The sequence below is a fragment of the Pleurodeles waltl genome, chromosome 3_1 (assembly GCF_031143425.1).
Source record: "Pleurodeles waltl isolate 20211129_DDA chromosome 3_1, aPleWal1.hap1.20221129, whole genome shotgun sequence".
Classification (NCBI taxonomy): Eukaryota; Metazoa; Chordata; class Amphibia; order Caudata; family Salamandridae; genus Pleurodeles; species Pleurodeles waltl.
Genome location: NC_090440.1, coordinates 1,564,751,510 through 1,564,764,286, shown reverse-complemented (window position 1 = coordinate 1,564,764,286; position 12,777 = coordinate 1,564,751,510).

Genomic DNA, 12,777 nt, shown 5'->3' with positions numbered 1-12,777 from the left:
TGCATAGTGACATGAATCTCAGGGAAGCACCCTTCCTGGCATCTCCCTGATGCCACAATCCCTATTCTGCATGTGTTCATCACATTGTGTGTTTTGTATACTGGTCTCACTAAAGATTGTGCATCACATTTAGCTTAGATACTCCTGCAATGTGTGTGATATGAGTGAGTTCATTAGAGGTATTTTTCAAAGAAGGGGTTTTGGGTTCAATGGCACATCCATACATACGCGTCTTCAATATCAGGGCAGCCATGGCATGTGATAAAGGTGAGGGTGTCACTTTTTGTATGTGTGTTTTGTGATGTGAACTTGCTGTCATGTGAGACACTGTTATGTCCCCATCACTGCAACTAGATTGTATAGAATTGTCCGGTTTTGAGAAAAGGAAGGGGTGCAGTGTCAGTGACATGACCACAAGGGGTGTTATGGGGCTGGAATTGTGCCATACGTTGTGGATGCACCCAAACTGGGACACACATAATATACTCAGTCCACCGAGCATAGCCCCTATAGCTGCTGAATGGAGGACTGACAATTTAATGTGGAGATTGCGATGACAGGTAGGTCCGTCTATTGCGTCCACAGCAGCGTGGATTTTGGGTACCTTCAAACATCATGAGCAGCGGCAGGACATGTATGATCGGCTCCATGACAGCACAGGATGTTTGAAGCTGACTAAGGGTGGATTCTGCCCTTATATCCCTCCCTTTCCACAAGCTGAGGTGTGGTGGTTGAACCGCCACAAAAGTGTCAGTGGAAAGCATCATCGTAATCTGACCGGATGGGAAACAGTGGCAGTCTGTCCTCCGACATGTGCCTTGTGCTATCTGGTCACAGCGGCAGTCTGCACTTCCTGGCAGTGCCGGAGGGATCATGGCAGTCTTTGGTCTATGGAGCCGCATGCATCATAATACAATGGTGTGACCACGAAGCAGATGGCAGCCGGACCACCGCCACCACCACCATCTGTCCACGAACTGCCAAAGTCATAATGAGGCCCTTTGTCTTTGCCAGGTAATATGTAAAAATCTGTATAACTTTTAACAATCTTATCCATGTGAAAAATAACAAGGTACCTTGACAATGGTGATGAATTATTTACCAAGCCTATTCTCGCCTGGACTGATTTTTTACATGTAAGCATGTTGTATCTGCCACAAATAATGTGGGATACTGGTATATAACCAACACAGATGCTGTGCTTATCCCATCAGAATGACAATGTTGTTATAAGCGGATTCTGTGTTTTTAAAAAATTATTTTTGTCATTTTGTCATTTTTACATTTCTCACAATCCGTGAAGCGTATAAATCCATGTTGCTGATCTCTCACATTGAACGCAGCATATATTTTTTAATGTGGATTTTTGAAAAATCTCTACTAAAGGTAATAGTAATGGGAATTTGTTTTTTTTTCACTAGGTACATCGCCCTCCCCAGATGGCTTGCACAAGATGGCGAACTACATACATGGCATGAATTAAATAGTATACACCCAAATAGACTGCCATGCCAGAATATGGTATGGAAGCATGGTAATTTCCTTTAGAAACAGTTTGCCCTGGGTTAATATTCTAATCTTTCCAATTTAGTTAACTTTTACTTGCAAAACAGTAATCTGGTTTCCTCCAGCAGAACAGCTGCCGCCTGTATAGAGCATCTCAAGGAGACACCAACAGCAATATAGTTGCCGCTGACACACCCTCCAGCACAGACACAAGCTTTTGTGCATTCTAATTATTCGACAAGGTTAGAAATTCAAATTCTCCGTCCGGGTTTACAAAAACATTTAGGTGGTTGAGCATGGCTTTTCCCATTCCAATGGACCGTTCCCCCAGCAGCTGCACTCGTACATGTAGTCACAGCACAACAGACCACCACAGAAGGTATGTAAGGCCCTCAAGCACTTTACGCACATTAAGACTTAGTAGCAAGTATGCTAGCAGGCAACCGTTCACTGTTTCTAGCATATATAGCACGATGGACCGCCATGAACAAATGTGTTTTGGCAGATTGATTTTGCACGGTATGGTAATACAATAAGAAACATCCCCCCACAGAGATTTGTATCACTGGCATGTAGATTGTAAGTAGGGTTGCAATAACTAAGATTTTTTGAGAAAGGATGTTTTACTCCAGTCCCACTCTGCCCATCTCCATCTCAGGTACTTAGCAGTCCTTGGCCTTACCCAATCGACTTTGTTCACTCTAATTAAAAAGCATGCCAACACAGCATTAGTCAAAGGATTGACATACATTTAGGTGACTGAGTGGGCATGTGAGGCTATAAGGTACACAGAGTTGGTCCAGTAGTAAGATGTGTTACACTGGCATAGTAGGAAGTTTGACTTATGAAAGTTTAAAGGATTCCGGTTTAGATACACAGGTATGCCACACAATCCATGAAGCGCACTAAGCACTTTTTAGTGATTGGCCATACTGTTCTTGGGTGTTCCCCTGCCCTGCCTCCCATAACTCACATTTTGCCCACTTTGTGGGACTATCATCATAATGTAAATGGGTGTTTTTATTGTAGGATGTTTTCTTTGACTTCCTAGGTCCTGAAGAGGTCTGGAGAGACTATGGGCCAAAACACCTTGACAGACATTTGATGAAGGAGTCCGTGAACATGTACTAGCACTAGATGAAAACATATCCATGACAATTAGTAGGCTTAGGGCCTGATCTCCAGGGCTAGGATAAGGGCTTCCTTCAGGTGGATTGTATATTAAAATGTTTTGGGACAATCACCTAATTCTTGAAAAATTTAGAAAGCCATAAGGAAACATATGTAAACAAATGTAAATTATGTTGTCTTTGGTTATTTTTTGTGTATGATAGATGTGACGAGGATGAGACTACAAGCTCTGTATGCCATATTCTTGGGAATAAGATATAAGTGAATAAAAAACAATGTCCAGTGATAATTGATGGTGTATTGTTGATAAATACAAAACACAATTGATCCCCTCTTGTTACATTGTATATGGTTGTTGAAATGACGCCGTGGAACTGAGGGGTTATGTGGGCAAACCCTATTTGTTATATTGTAGATCTCAAAAACAAGCAGGCCTCAGAGTCACCAACAAAGGTGGCAGCGAAATCACAGGGTCTCATGAGGAAAGAAGAGCCCACATACCTAAGTACCTAGTACCTAGCTTTATAGTTGGAGAGAACCTTAATAAGTGGTTTCAGGCCTACAAGGCAACCTTAGGGAGGCACATGGTCCCCGGGGGAAATTAGGGTCCTAGTCTGTGGAGTCATATATCTACAGAAGGGGGGATTCTTTTTTAGCTCTAGGGAAGGGTGCCAGGAAGAAATACTCCCCTCATAAAGGCCACCCTTATCTGAAACAATGGACTCACCCCTGAAATTATACGCTGATGTTAATTTACAGCCAGAAACTGTCCCACCAGTCTGGAGTAGATTTTGTGGAGTATTGCAGCAAGCCATTGGGTGGTTGTGTGAGAGGTAAAGTAAACACATATGAGGAGCTGTAAAATTTGTTTTCTAGACAGCATATATTCAGTCATTGCTGTCCAGAGATACACCAATACCTGTTAGACAGCAATCTCACTAGCCTTAAGGAGCTTACCAAGAAGGCAGGATGCTGGCACAGCACCAGTGTCTACAAGAAATATCAGGGTCCCTCACCAGAAAAAAGAGGAGGGAGACAAAAGTAAACAAATGAGTTCTCAAAAGGCCCTCAAATGTGTTTCCAGGTAAAGGATTCCCAGTCCAAGACTTACCAGAAGAAGGGAGGGTTCCATGGGAAGAAGCATTCAGGTAACTCTACCATACAAGCTTTGATTGTTAGAGGTACGGACACTCAAAGAAAGACCTCAACTGCTAGAAAAGGCAGTAGCCCCTCACTGGTGGGAAGAGTCAACAAATTGCTAGTATAGTGCTCCGGGAGGAGGTTCCCCCAGTTAGTAATGGAGGTAGTGTAGAGGACACTTTGGTGTTCTTGGGAGACAGAGAGATAGTACCCAAGACTCACATGCCTAGTTGTCCTCAGAAATAGAGGCAGTGGGACACCCTCAATGTGAAAAGGGAAGAGGCTCTGAGAGACACAGGAGCCAGTAAGACTATTGTCAGATGTCATCTGGTGTCCTCAGAGCAGGTAATTCCAAATCTAGTTCATCAGATGGATACTGCTGACAACCATGAAAGACACTACTCATTGGCTCTGGTCCTCTTTGAAAGACCGGGGGAGTCTCAGGTTACTTGCAAGTAGCAGTGAGTTCAGTCATGGCAGTGGATTGTCTGTTGGCTAATGATGTGGAATGCACCATCTTGAAGGAGATGGAGCTCAGGTCACACATAGAGATGCTAGGTTAAATGAGTGGGTGTGCCTGACCACATGGTCAATTGAAAGTCTGGTCATCTACTTTGATTGGCCCTGGAAGAGAGTGAACTCAAATGCATTCTGTAGGTGCTGTCCCACCTGCCAGACAGAAGGCTTCCCTGGTAACATTTCCTATTGTTGGTACCCCCTGTGAAAGGGTGGGTATTGATATTGTGGGACCTCTGGACCCCAAGACAGCCTTGGGCAACAGGTTTATCCAGATCTTGGTGGGCCATGCTACCCAGTACCACAAAAACACCCTCCTGAGAACAATGCCCTAGTCTACTGTGGCCATGGCACTGATGGGGATCTTTAACCTAGTGGGTTTCCCCAAGGAGGCAGTGTCTGACTGAGGCGCCAACTTCATATCTGCATACATGATGTCAAAGTGGGAAGAGTGGGGAGTAACCTATGTGTTCTCCACACTCTATCATCCCCAATCCAATGGGCTTGCTAAAAGGTTCAACAAGACCCTGAAAGGAATGATAATGGGCCAGTCAGAAGTGGGACATCCTCTTGCTACTCCTGCTGTTTGCTTACTGTAGAAAAGTCCTCCTTTTTGCCCTGGTCACCCCCAAACTTTTTGGACAGGTACTGGTGGTCACTGACTCTTGGCTGTGCCCTGGGTACTGCTTACCAGTCCCAGGGCCAGTGCTCTGTGTAAAATGGATATGCAAATTAGGCTAATTATAATTGGCTAAGTTAACCTACCTATAAGTCACTAGTATATGGTAGGGCATGTAGGTTTAGGGACCACAGCATAGGTAGTGCACCCATAGGTGCACTGCTGGGGTGCCCAGTGTCATTTTAAAGGCAGGCCTGCCTTGCTGGCTGCTTTTAAATTAAAGTTATATGCAAATTCGACTTTGGAATTAAAAGTAGTTCCAAAGTCTCAAACTGCCTTATTTTTACATATAAGTCACCCCTAAGATGTGCCCTATGTGCCCCTAGGGCTGGGTGCCATGTAACTATAAGCAGGGACTTTATAAAAATAGTTTTATAAGCCCTGGTGAGGTAAAAACAGCCAAATTCGTTTTTCCCTCATTGTAGTAAATGGCCTTCATAGGCTAGAATGGGGAGACTTTATTTTATTTTTTAAAGTCTCCTTAAATGATGCATACCAAGAGTTTGGTATCAAATGAATTGTTGTAATAAATCCCACAACTTCCAGTTGTGGGATTTAATATAACTTGTTCAGGTAAAGAGTTTTAAACTTTATCTGAAAAGTTGCCAATTTCAGCCCTGCATTGTTTTTGCTGCCGTGCTCTGATTGGCCAGCCTTGAGCAGCTTGACCAAGCTGCCTTGATGAGGTGTGAAGTGGCCTGGCTTCACACAAAGGAATGTGCCTGTGGGAGGGAATCTCCCCTCAGCAGGTAGTGAGGCAGGAAGGGGGAGGGCTGCCAAACTGGTCTTCAAAGGCAGAGAAGGACATTTGGAGCAACCAGCAACACCCCCACATCCTGCAACCCCAGACAACTAGGTGCCCCCTTGATTAGATTAGGAGAGGGCAGGAGAGGGGTGTGTTTATGATTTTTAGCCACACCAGTGGGTGGGCTCAGCCAGATGTAACCTCCAAAAATCGGATTCAGCCATGATGGATTTTTAGAGAATGTTGCCTCCTGGGATTGATTTTTGCCACACTTCCCAGGAAGTGGTCATAACAGGGGGAAGGACCCTGCACCTGATTGGAGAACCAGGACCCCCCTGCTTTTCACCCAGGAGCAAAGATAAAACTGGCAGACCTGCACCCGCACCTCAGATCCCCATCAGATTCCAACAAGGAAGAACCAAAGGAGAAGAAGGACTGCCCTGCTGGACCCCTGGCCTGCACCTGGAACCTGCACTCAGAAGGACTGCACCAGCTGCACACTTGGGCTTCACCACAACAAGGACTTTGCCTGGCTTCAACTGGTTCAAGGAGGGACTCCCTGTTTGCTACAGGTGAAAAATTGCTATCCAGAGTCCCCTGCACCAACTTCTGAAGAAAGCGACCAGCTGACCACTGTCCAGTGGCCAAAAAGGAGTTTGGCCAGGTGCATTCTGGGAGTTGTAGTCCGCACCCCCCAAGGACCATCTCAGAACTTCTGGACCCTTGGGGTGAGCTGTGGACCCCAAAAGAACCTTAAAAGGACATCTGGGAGAAGCCCCAGAAGTTTGGAGAAGTTTGGACAACTTTTGAAAAAAAGCTCCATAGAGGGACCGACCTGCCACAGCAACTCTAGCCGGCTTTTCTCAACCGCGACCCGGCCTTATTTGCTGGTTCGTCCCAGTAAAGAAAAATCTCCGAAAAAGAGACTAAGTCCGAAGGTAAAAAGTTGACCGGGACCTCCCAGCCAGCGTATCCGAGGAGGGCTCCATGGACGTCGGATCAAGATCCAGGTTTACCCCGGTCGAAGGATTTTCACCTCGAAAAAACGACTAAGTCCGAAGGTAAAAATCTCCACCAAGGATTCCAGCATCGCGTATCCGGAGAAGGGCTCCAGGAGGTCGGATTGGACTGGCAGGTTCGTCCCGCTGAAGAAAATCTTCGAAAAAAAAAAGACTAAGGCCCTCATTCTGACCCTGGCGGTTTGTAACCGCCAGGGCAGAGGGCAGAGGAAGCACCGCCAACAGGCTGGCGGTGCTCACGGGGCAATTCTGACAGCGGCGGTAAAGCCGCGGTCAGAAAAGGGGAACCGGCGGTTTCCTGCCGGTTTTCCCCTGCCCCAGGGAATCCTCCATGGCGGCGCTGCATACAGCGCCGCCATGGGGATTCCGACCCCCTTCCCGCCAGCATGTTCCTGGCGGGTTTACACCGCCAGGAAGAGGCTGGTGGGAACGGGTGTCGTGGGGCCCCTGGGGGCCCCTGCAGTGCCCATGCCACTGGCATGGGCACTGCAGGGGCGCCCTAACAGGGCCCCATTCAGATTTTCAGTGTCTGCAAAGCAGACACTGAAAATCGTGACGGGTGCCACTGCACCCGTCGCACCCCAGCAAATCCGCCGGCTCCATTCGGAGCCGGCTTCATCTTTGCTGGGGCTTTCCCGCTGGGCCGGCGGGCGATCTGCTTGAGATCGCCCGCCGGCCCAGCGGGAAAGTTGTGATCACCGCCTCGGTCATTTGACCGCGGTGCGGTGTTTGGGCGGTTTCCGCCCGGCGGGCGGCGCCCGCCGCCCGCCGGGGTCAGAATGACCCCCTAAGTGTGAAGGTAAACTTTTAACCGAGACCTCCCGCAGCCTGTAGCCGAGCAGGGCTCCTTCGCGGTCGGCCTTAAGCTTTGACTTTGCCCCGGTCGAGGTGCAACCAGATGACCCGATTGGCGCTTTTTGTTTCTAGGTGCTAAAAAAATAATAATTCTTTAAAAATTCATATCTCCGGTTCCCCTTATCCGATTTTATTCGTTTTGGTGTCATTTTAAAGATAAATATATATTCTATTTTTATAAATTGGTTATGGATTTTTAAACTGTTTCCTGTGTTTTATTTAATTACTGTTTTGTGATATTTGAATGCTTTACACTCTGGGCCTCATTCTGACCCTGGCGGACGGCGGAGGCCGTCCGCCAGGGTACCGCCGCTGAATGACCGCACCGCGGTCAAAAGACCGCGGCGGCCATTCAGACATTTCCTCTGGGCCGGCGGGCGCTCTCCAAAAGAGCGCCCGCCAGCCCAGAGGAAATGCCCCTGCAACGAGGACGCCGGCTCAGAATTGAGCCGGCGTAGTTGCAGGGGTGCGACGGGTGCAGTTGCACCCATCGCGTATTTCAGTGTCTGCTTAGCAGACACTGAAATACTTTTCGGGGCCCTCTTACGGGGGCCCCTGCCGTGCCCATGCCATTGGCATGGGCACGGCAGGGGCCCCCAAGGGGCCCCGCGGCACCCCCTACCGCCATCCTGTTCCTGGCGGGCGAACCGCCAGGAACAGGATGGCGGTAGGGGGTGTCAGAATCCCCCATGGCGGCGTGCCGCCATGGGGGATTCTAAGGGCAGCGGTAAACCGGCGGGAGACCGCCGGTTTGCCTCTTCTGACCGCGGCCGAACCGCCGCGGTCAGAATGCCCTGCGGGGCACCGCCGGCCTGTCGGCGGTGCTCCCGCCGACCCTGGCCCCGGCGGTCTAAGAATGACACCCTCTGTCTCCTAAGTTAAGCCTTGACGCTCGTTGCCAAGCTACCAAGGGTTGAGCTGGGGTTAATTTACTGAGACCTAACTGGACCTTAGTGGAGGTTAGTGGCCTATTGCTAAGTGTAGGTACCTACCTGCCCTTGCCAATAACCCATTTTCCAACATTTTTGGTGAGCAGTGGTGGGATCCTGTACTTGTGTTCAGTATCACGTTACAGTTTTAAGTAAAACAAATTAAAAATACTTTAAATTGTCCTAGTGCAAAAATTGTTTTTAATTTTTAATTTGGATTAATTTAAATTATTGAATTTGTGTGATTTTTCTAAATTCTTGTTTCCAATTTTTGCTAAAAGTTTTTGTTGACACAAAACCAGGGAACCATGGAGCTTGATCTGGCTAGCCTACCCACACTGACAGTAGTCCAGCTTAGGGGGTTGTGTACTGAAAGAGGGTTGCCTGCAACCACTGACCTCAGGAAGCAGGTCCTGATCAAGTCCCTGACAGCATGGGCTGAGGCCCAAGAGGTAGACCCAGAAGACGTTCCAGAGGAGGGAGAAGTAGGGGAGGATGCTAGCTCCAACCACTCAGGGGAGGGAGGGCATCTGAGCCTAAGTGAGGATGAGGAAGACCGGTCCTCATTACATACAGTCACTAGGGGTAGACCCAAAGCTAGTTGGGGGAAGGGGGTCCCTTCAGTAGGAGAGAACCTGTCCCTCAGGGAAAGAGAGCTGGAGGCCCAGCTAGCATTCATAGCTTTGGAGGCAGAAAAGCTGGCCCTAGAAAAGAAAAAGTGGGCAAGGGAAGAGAAAAGAGGTGGTGGCAGCGACAAAGAAGCTGAGGTGTCCCTGGGTGTTTTTTTTTGCCCCAGACTACCCAAAGGGGTGGTTCCTGCCTATGTAGAGGGGGATGATATAGATAAGTGGCTGGGGGCCTTTGAGAGGGCCCTCCAGATGAGGAGAGTCAAGCCTCAGTACTGGGGTTCACTTCTTTGGGAGTTGGTTCCCAACTCTGGGAGGGATAGGCTCCTAACCTTGAGGGGGGAGGAGGCAGACTCATCCCCCAGTATGAAAAGATGCTTGACTAAAAAGTTTGGTCTGACCCCAGAGCTGTATAGGCTCAAGTTTAGGGACACCCAAAAGACAAGCACCCAGTCCTGGGTGGACTTTGTGGACATTTCAGTAAAGGCACTAGAGGGCTGGATACAGGGCAACAAGGTAAGTACCTTTGAGGGGCTGTACAATTTGATTATGAGGGAGCACCTTCTAACCAATTGTGTCCAAGAGAAGCTCCGCCAGTATCTAGTTGACTCTAAGTTGACCAACCCCAGAGAGCTGGGGGAGGCAGCAGATGACTGGTTAAGAACTAGGGTTAACCAGAAACCCCCAGGGGTGATCAGAAAAAGGGAGGACATGGTTCTTCTCAGGGGAAGAACCAAGGGAAAGATGATAAAAAGCCCAAGGAGTCCTCACAAGAGTCCCCAAAAACTTCTCAGGGTAGGGGTGCCCCGAGCCATTCCACTTCTAAGGGGAAAGGGTATCAGGGAAAGAATTATGATCCTGCTAAAGCAGGAAAGTTTCAGGAGCTTGCTAAGGCCGGCAAGTGTTTTGAGTGTCATCAACCTGGACACAAAAGAGGAGATGCTATCTGCTCCAAGAAGCCCCCCACTGGTGGGCAATCCCAGGGGATTGCTAGTGTAGGGTTGGGGGTGGAAGTTGGCCCAGGGCTGGGATCAGGGTACACAGAGGTCACCTTAGTATCTGTGGGTGGGGTGGACATTGCAACTATGGCCACCTTACCTCCCAGCATGGAGAGGTATAGGCAGAGGCCTAAAGTCAATGGGACTGAGGTGGAAGCTCTGAGAGATACAGGAGCCAGTGTGACAATGGTCACAGAGAAGCTAGTTTCTCCAGAACAGGTCTTACCTGGTGTCTTCCACCTAGTGACTTATGCAGATAGCAGAACCAAACTCCATCCCATGGCCATGGTGAGTCTGAAATGGGGAGGTGTGACTGGCCCTAATAAGGTATCTGTAGCTCCTGCCCTCCCAGTAGAGTGTCTGCTGGGAAATGATCTTGAAGCATCTGAATGGTCAGAGGTGGAGAGAAGGGTCCATGCACAGATGCTGGACCTCCCTGAATGGGTGTGTGCTGTGACCAGGTCACAGGCAGCACAACAGGGAAGTGCTGGACACTTGGACCCTGGAACAATGGGCCAAGCCTCCAAGAAGAAGAGAAAGGGCACTGGGTCTGGCGGAATCCAACCCTGAGGGGGAGGATCTGACCTCTGAGGGAGGGACACTTCCCCTGCAAGCGCTGCCTGACTTGGCAGAACTGCAAGGGGCAGGTGGGCCCACCAGAGAAGAGTTGTGCCAGGGACAAAGAGAGTGTCCCACCCTTGAGGGCCTGAGGCAGACTGCTGCCAGGCAAGAACAAGGGGATACCAGTGGGACCCACAAGGTTTACTGGGAGGATGGAGTTCTCTACACTGAGGCAAGGGCCCTCAAACCAGGGGCCACCAGGAGAGTAGTGGTCCCCCAGAAGTATAGAGAATTCCTCCTTACCTTAAGCCATGATATCCCCTTAGCTGGACATTTGGGACAGACCAAGACCTGGAACAGGCTGGTCAACCATTTTTATTGGCCCCAAATGTCAGAAAAAGTCAAGGAGTTTTGCAGCTCCTGTGTCACCTGCCAAGCCAGTGGCAAGACAGAGGGCAAGCCAAAGGCTCCATTGATACCACTGCCAGTGGTTGGGACTCCCTTTGAGCGGGTGGGGATTGACATTGTTGGTCCCCTAGACCCACCAACTGCCTCAGGTAACAGGTACATTTTGGTGGTTGTGGACCATGCCACCAGGTACCCTGAGGCAATACCCCTCCGGACAGTCACTGCTCCCACAGTGGCTAGGGCCCTACTTGGTGTGTTCACCAGAGTGGGGTTCCCAAAGGAGGTGGTCTCAGATAGGGGCACAAACTTTATGTCAGCCTATCTGAAAGCCATGTGGGATGAGTGTGGTGTTACTTATAAGTTCACCACCCCCTATCATCCACAGACCAATGGTCTGGTGGAATGATTTAAGAAGACCCTGAAGGGCATGATCATGGGTTTGTCTGACAAACTCAGGAGGAGATGGGATGTTCTCCTCCCATGCCTGCTGTTTGCCTACAGAGAGGTGCCACAGAAGGGGGTTGGATTCAGCCCCTTTGAGTTACTGTTTGGGCACCATTGTGCTTGGTGAGAGAGTCTTGGGAAAAGCCTCTCAGAGAGTCCAAGGAGAATGTGCTAGATTATGTGCTAGGCCTGCGGTCACGCATGGCTGAGTACATGAGAAGGCAAGCAGAAACCTGGAGGCCAGCCAGGAGCTCATGAAGCTCTGGCATGATCAGAAGGCTACCATGCCTGAGTATCACCCAGGACAGCTGGTGTGGGTTTTGGAGCCCATGGCTCCTAGGGCACTTCAGGCCAAATGGACTGGGCCCTATCCAATTCTGGAGAAAAAGGGTGAGGTCACCTACTTGGTGGACCTTGGCACCCCAGGAATCCTCATAGGATCCTGCATGTTAACAGGCTGAAACCCCACCAGGACAGGGCAGACATGACCATGCTGATGGTCACTGATGAAGGGAAGGAGGAGGAGAGTGAACCTCTGCCAGACCTCCTGTCCTCAAATGCACAAGATGGGTCAGTGGAGGGAGTGGTACTCTCTCCCAAGTTGACAGACCAGTAACAAAAAGACTGCAAACAAGTTTTGGAACAATTTGCTAGTCTGTTCTCCCTGACCCCTGGACTCACCAATTGGTGTGTCCATGACATTGACACTGGTGACAGCTTGCCTGTCAAGAACAAGCTGTACAGGCTGTCTGACCAGGTCAAGGCCAACATCAAAGCTGAAGTGGCTAAGATGTTGGAGCTCAAGGTAATTGAGCCCTCTGACAGTCCTTGGTCCAGTCCAGTGGTACTGGTGCCCAAAACTAATCCCCAAGGTGGGAAGAAAGAATTGATATTTTGTGTGGACTACAGAGGTCTAAACGCAGTCACTAGGACTGATGCTCACCCCATACCTAGAGCTGATGAGCTCATTGATAGGTTGGGGGCTGCCAAATTCCTGAGCACGTTTGATCTGACCTCAGGATACTGGCAGATTGCCTTAAGTTCAGGAGCTAAGGAGAGGTCAGCATTTTCCACACCAGAGGGCCACTTTCAGTTCAAGGTAATGCCCTTTGGCCTGAAAAATGTTCCTGCCACCTTCCAACGGTTGGTGAATAGAGTCCTGTCTGGGTTGGAATCTTTCAGTGCAGCTTATCTGGATGATATAGCTGTATTTAGTTCCA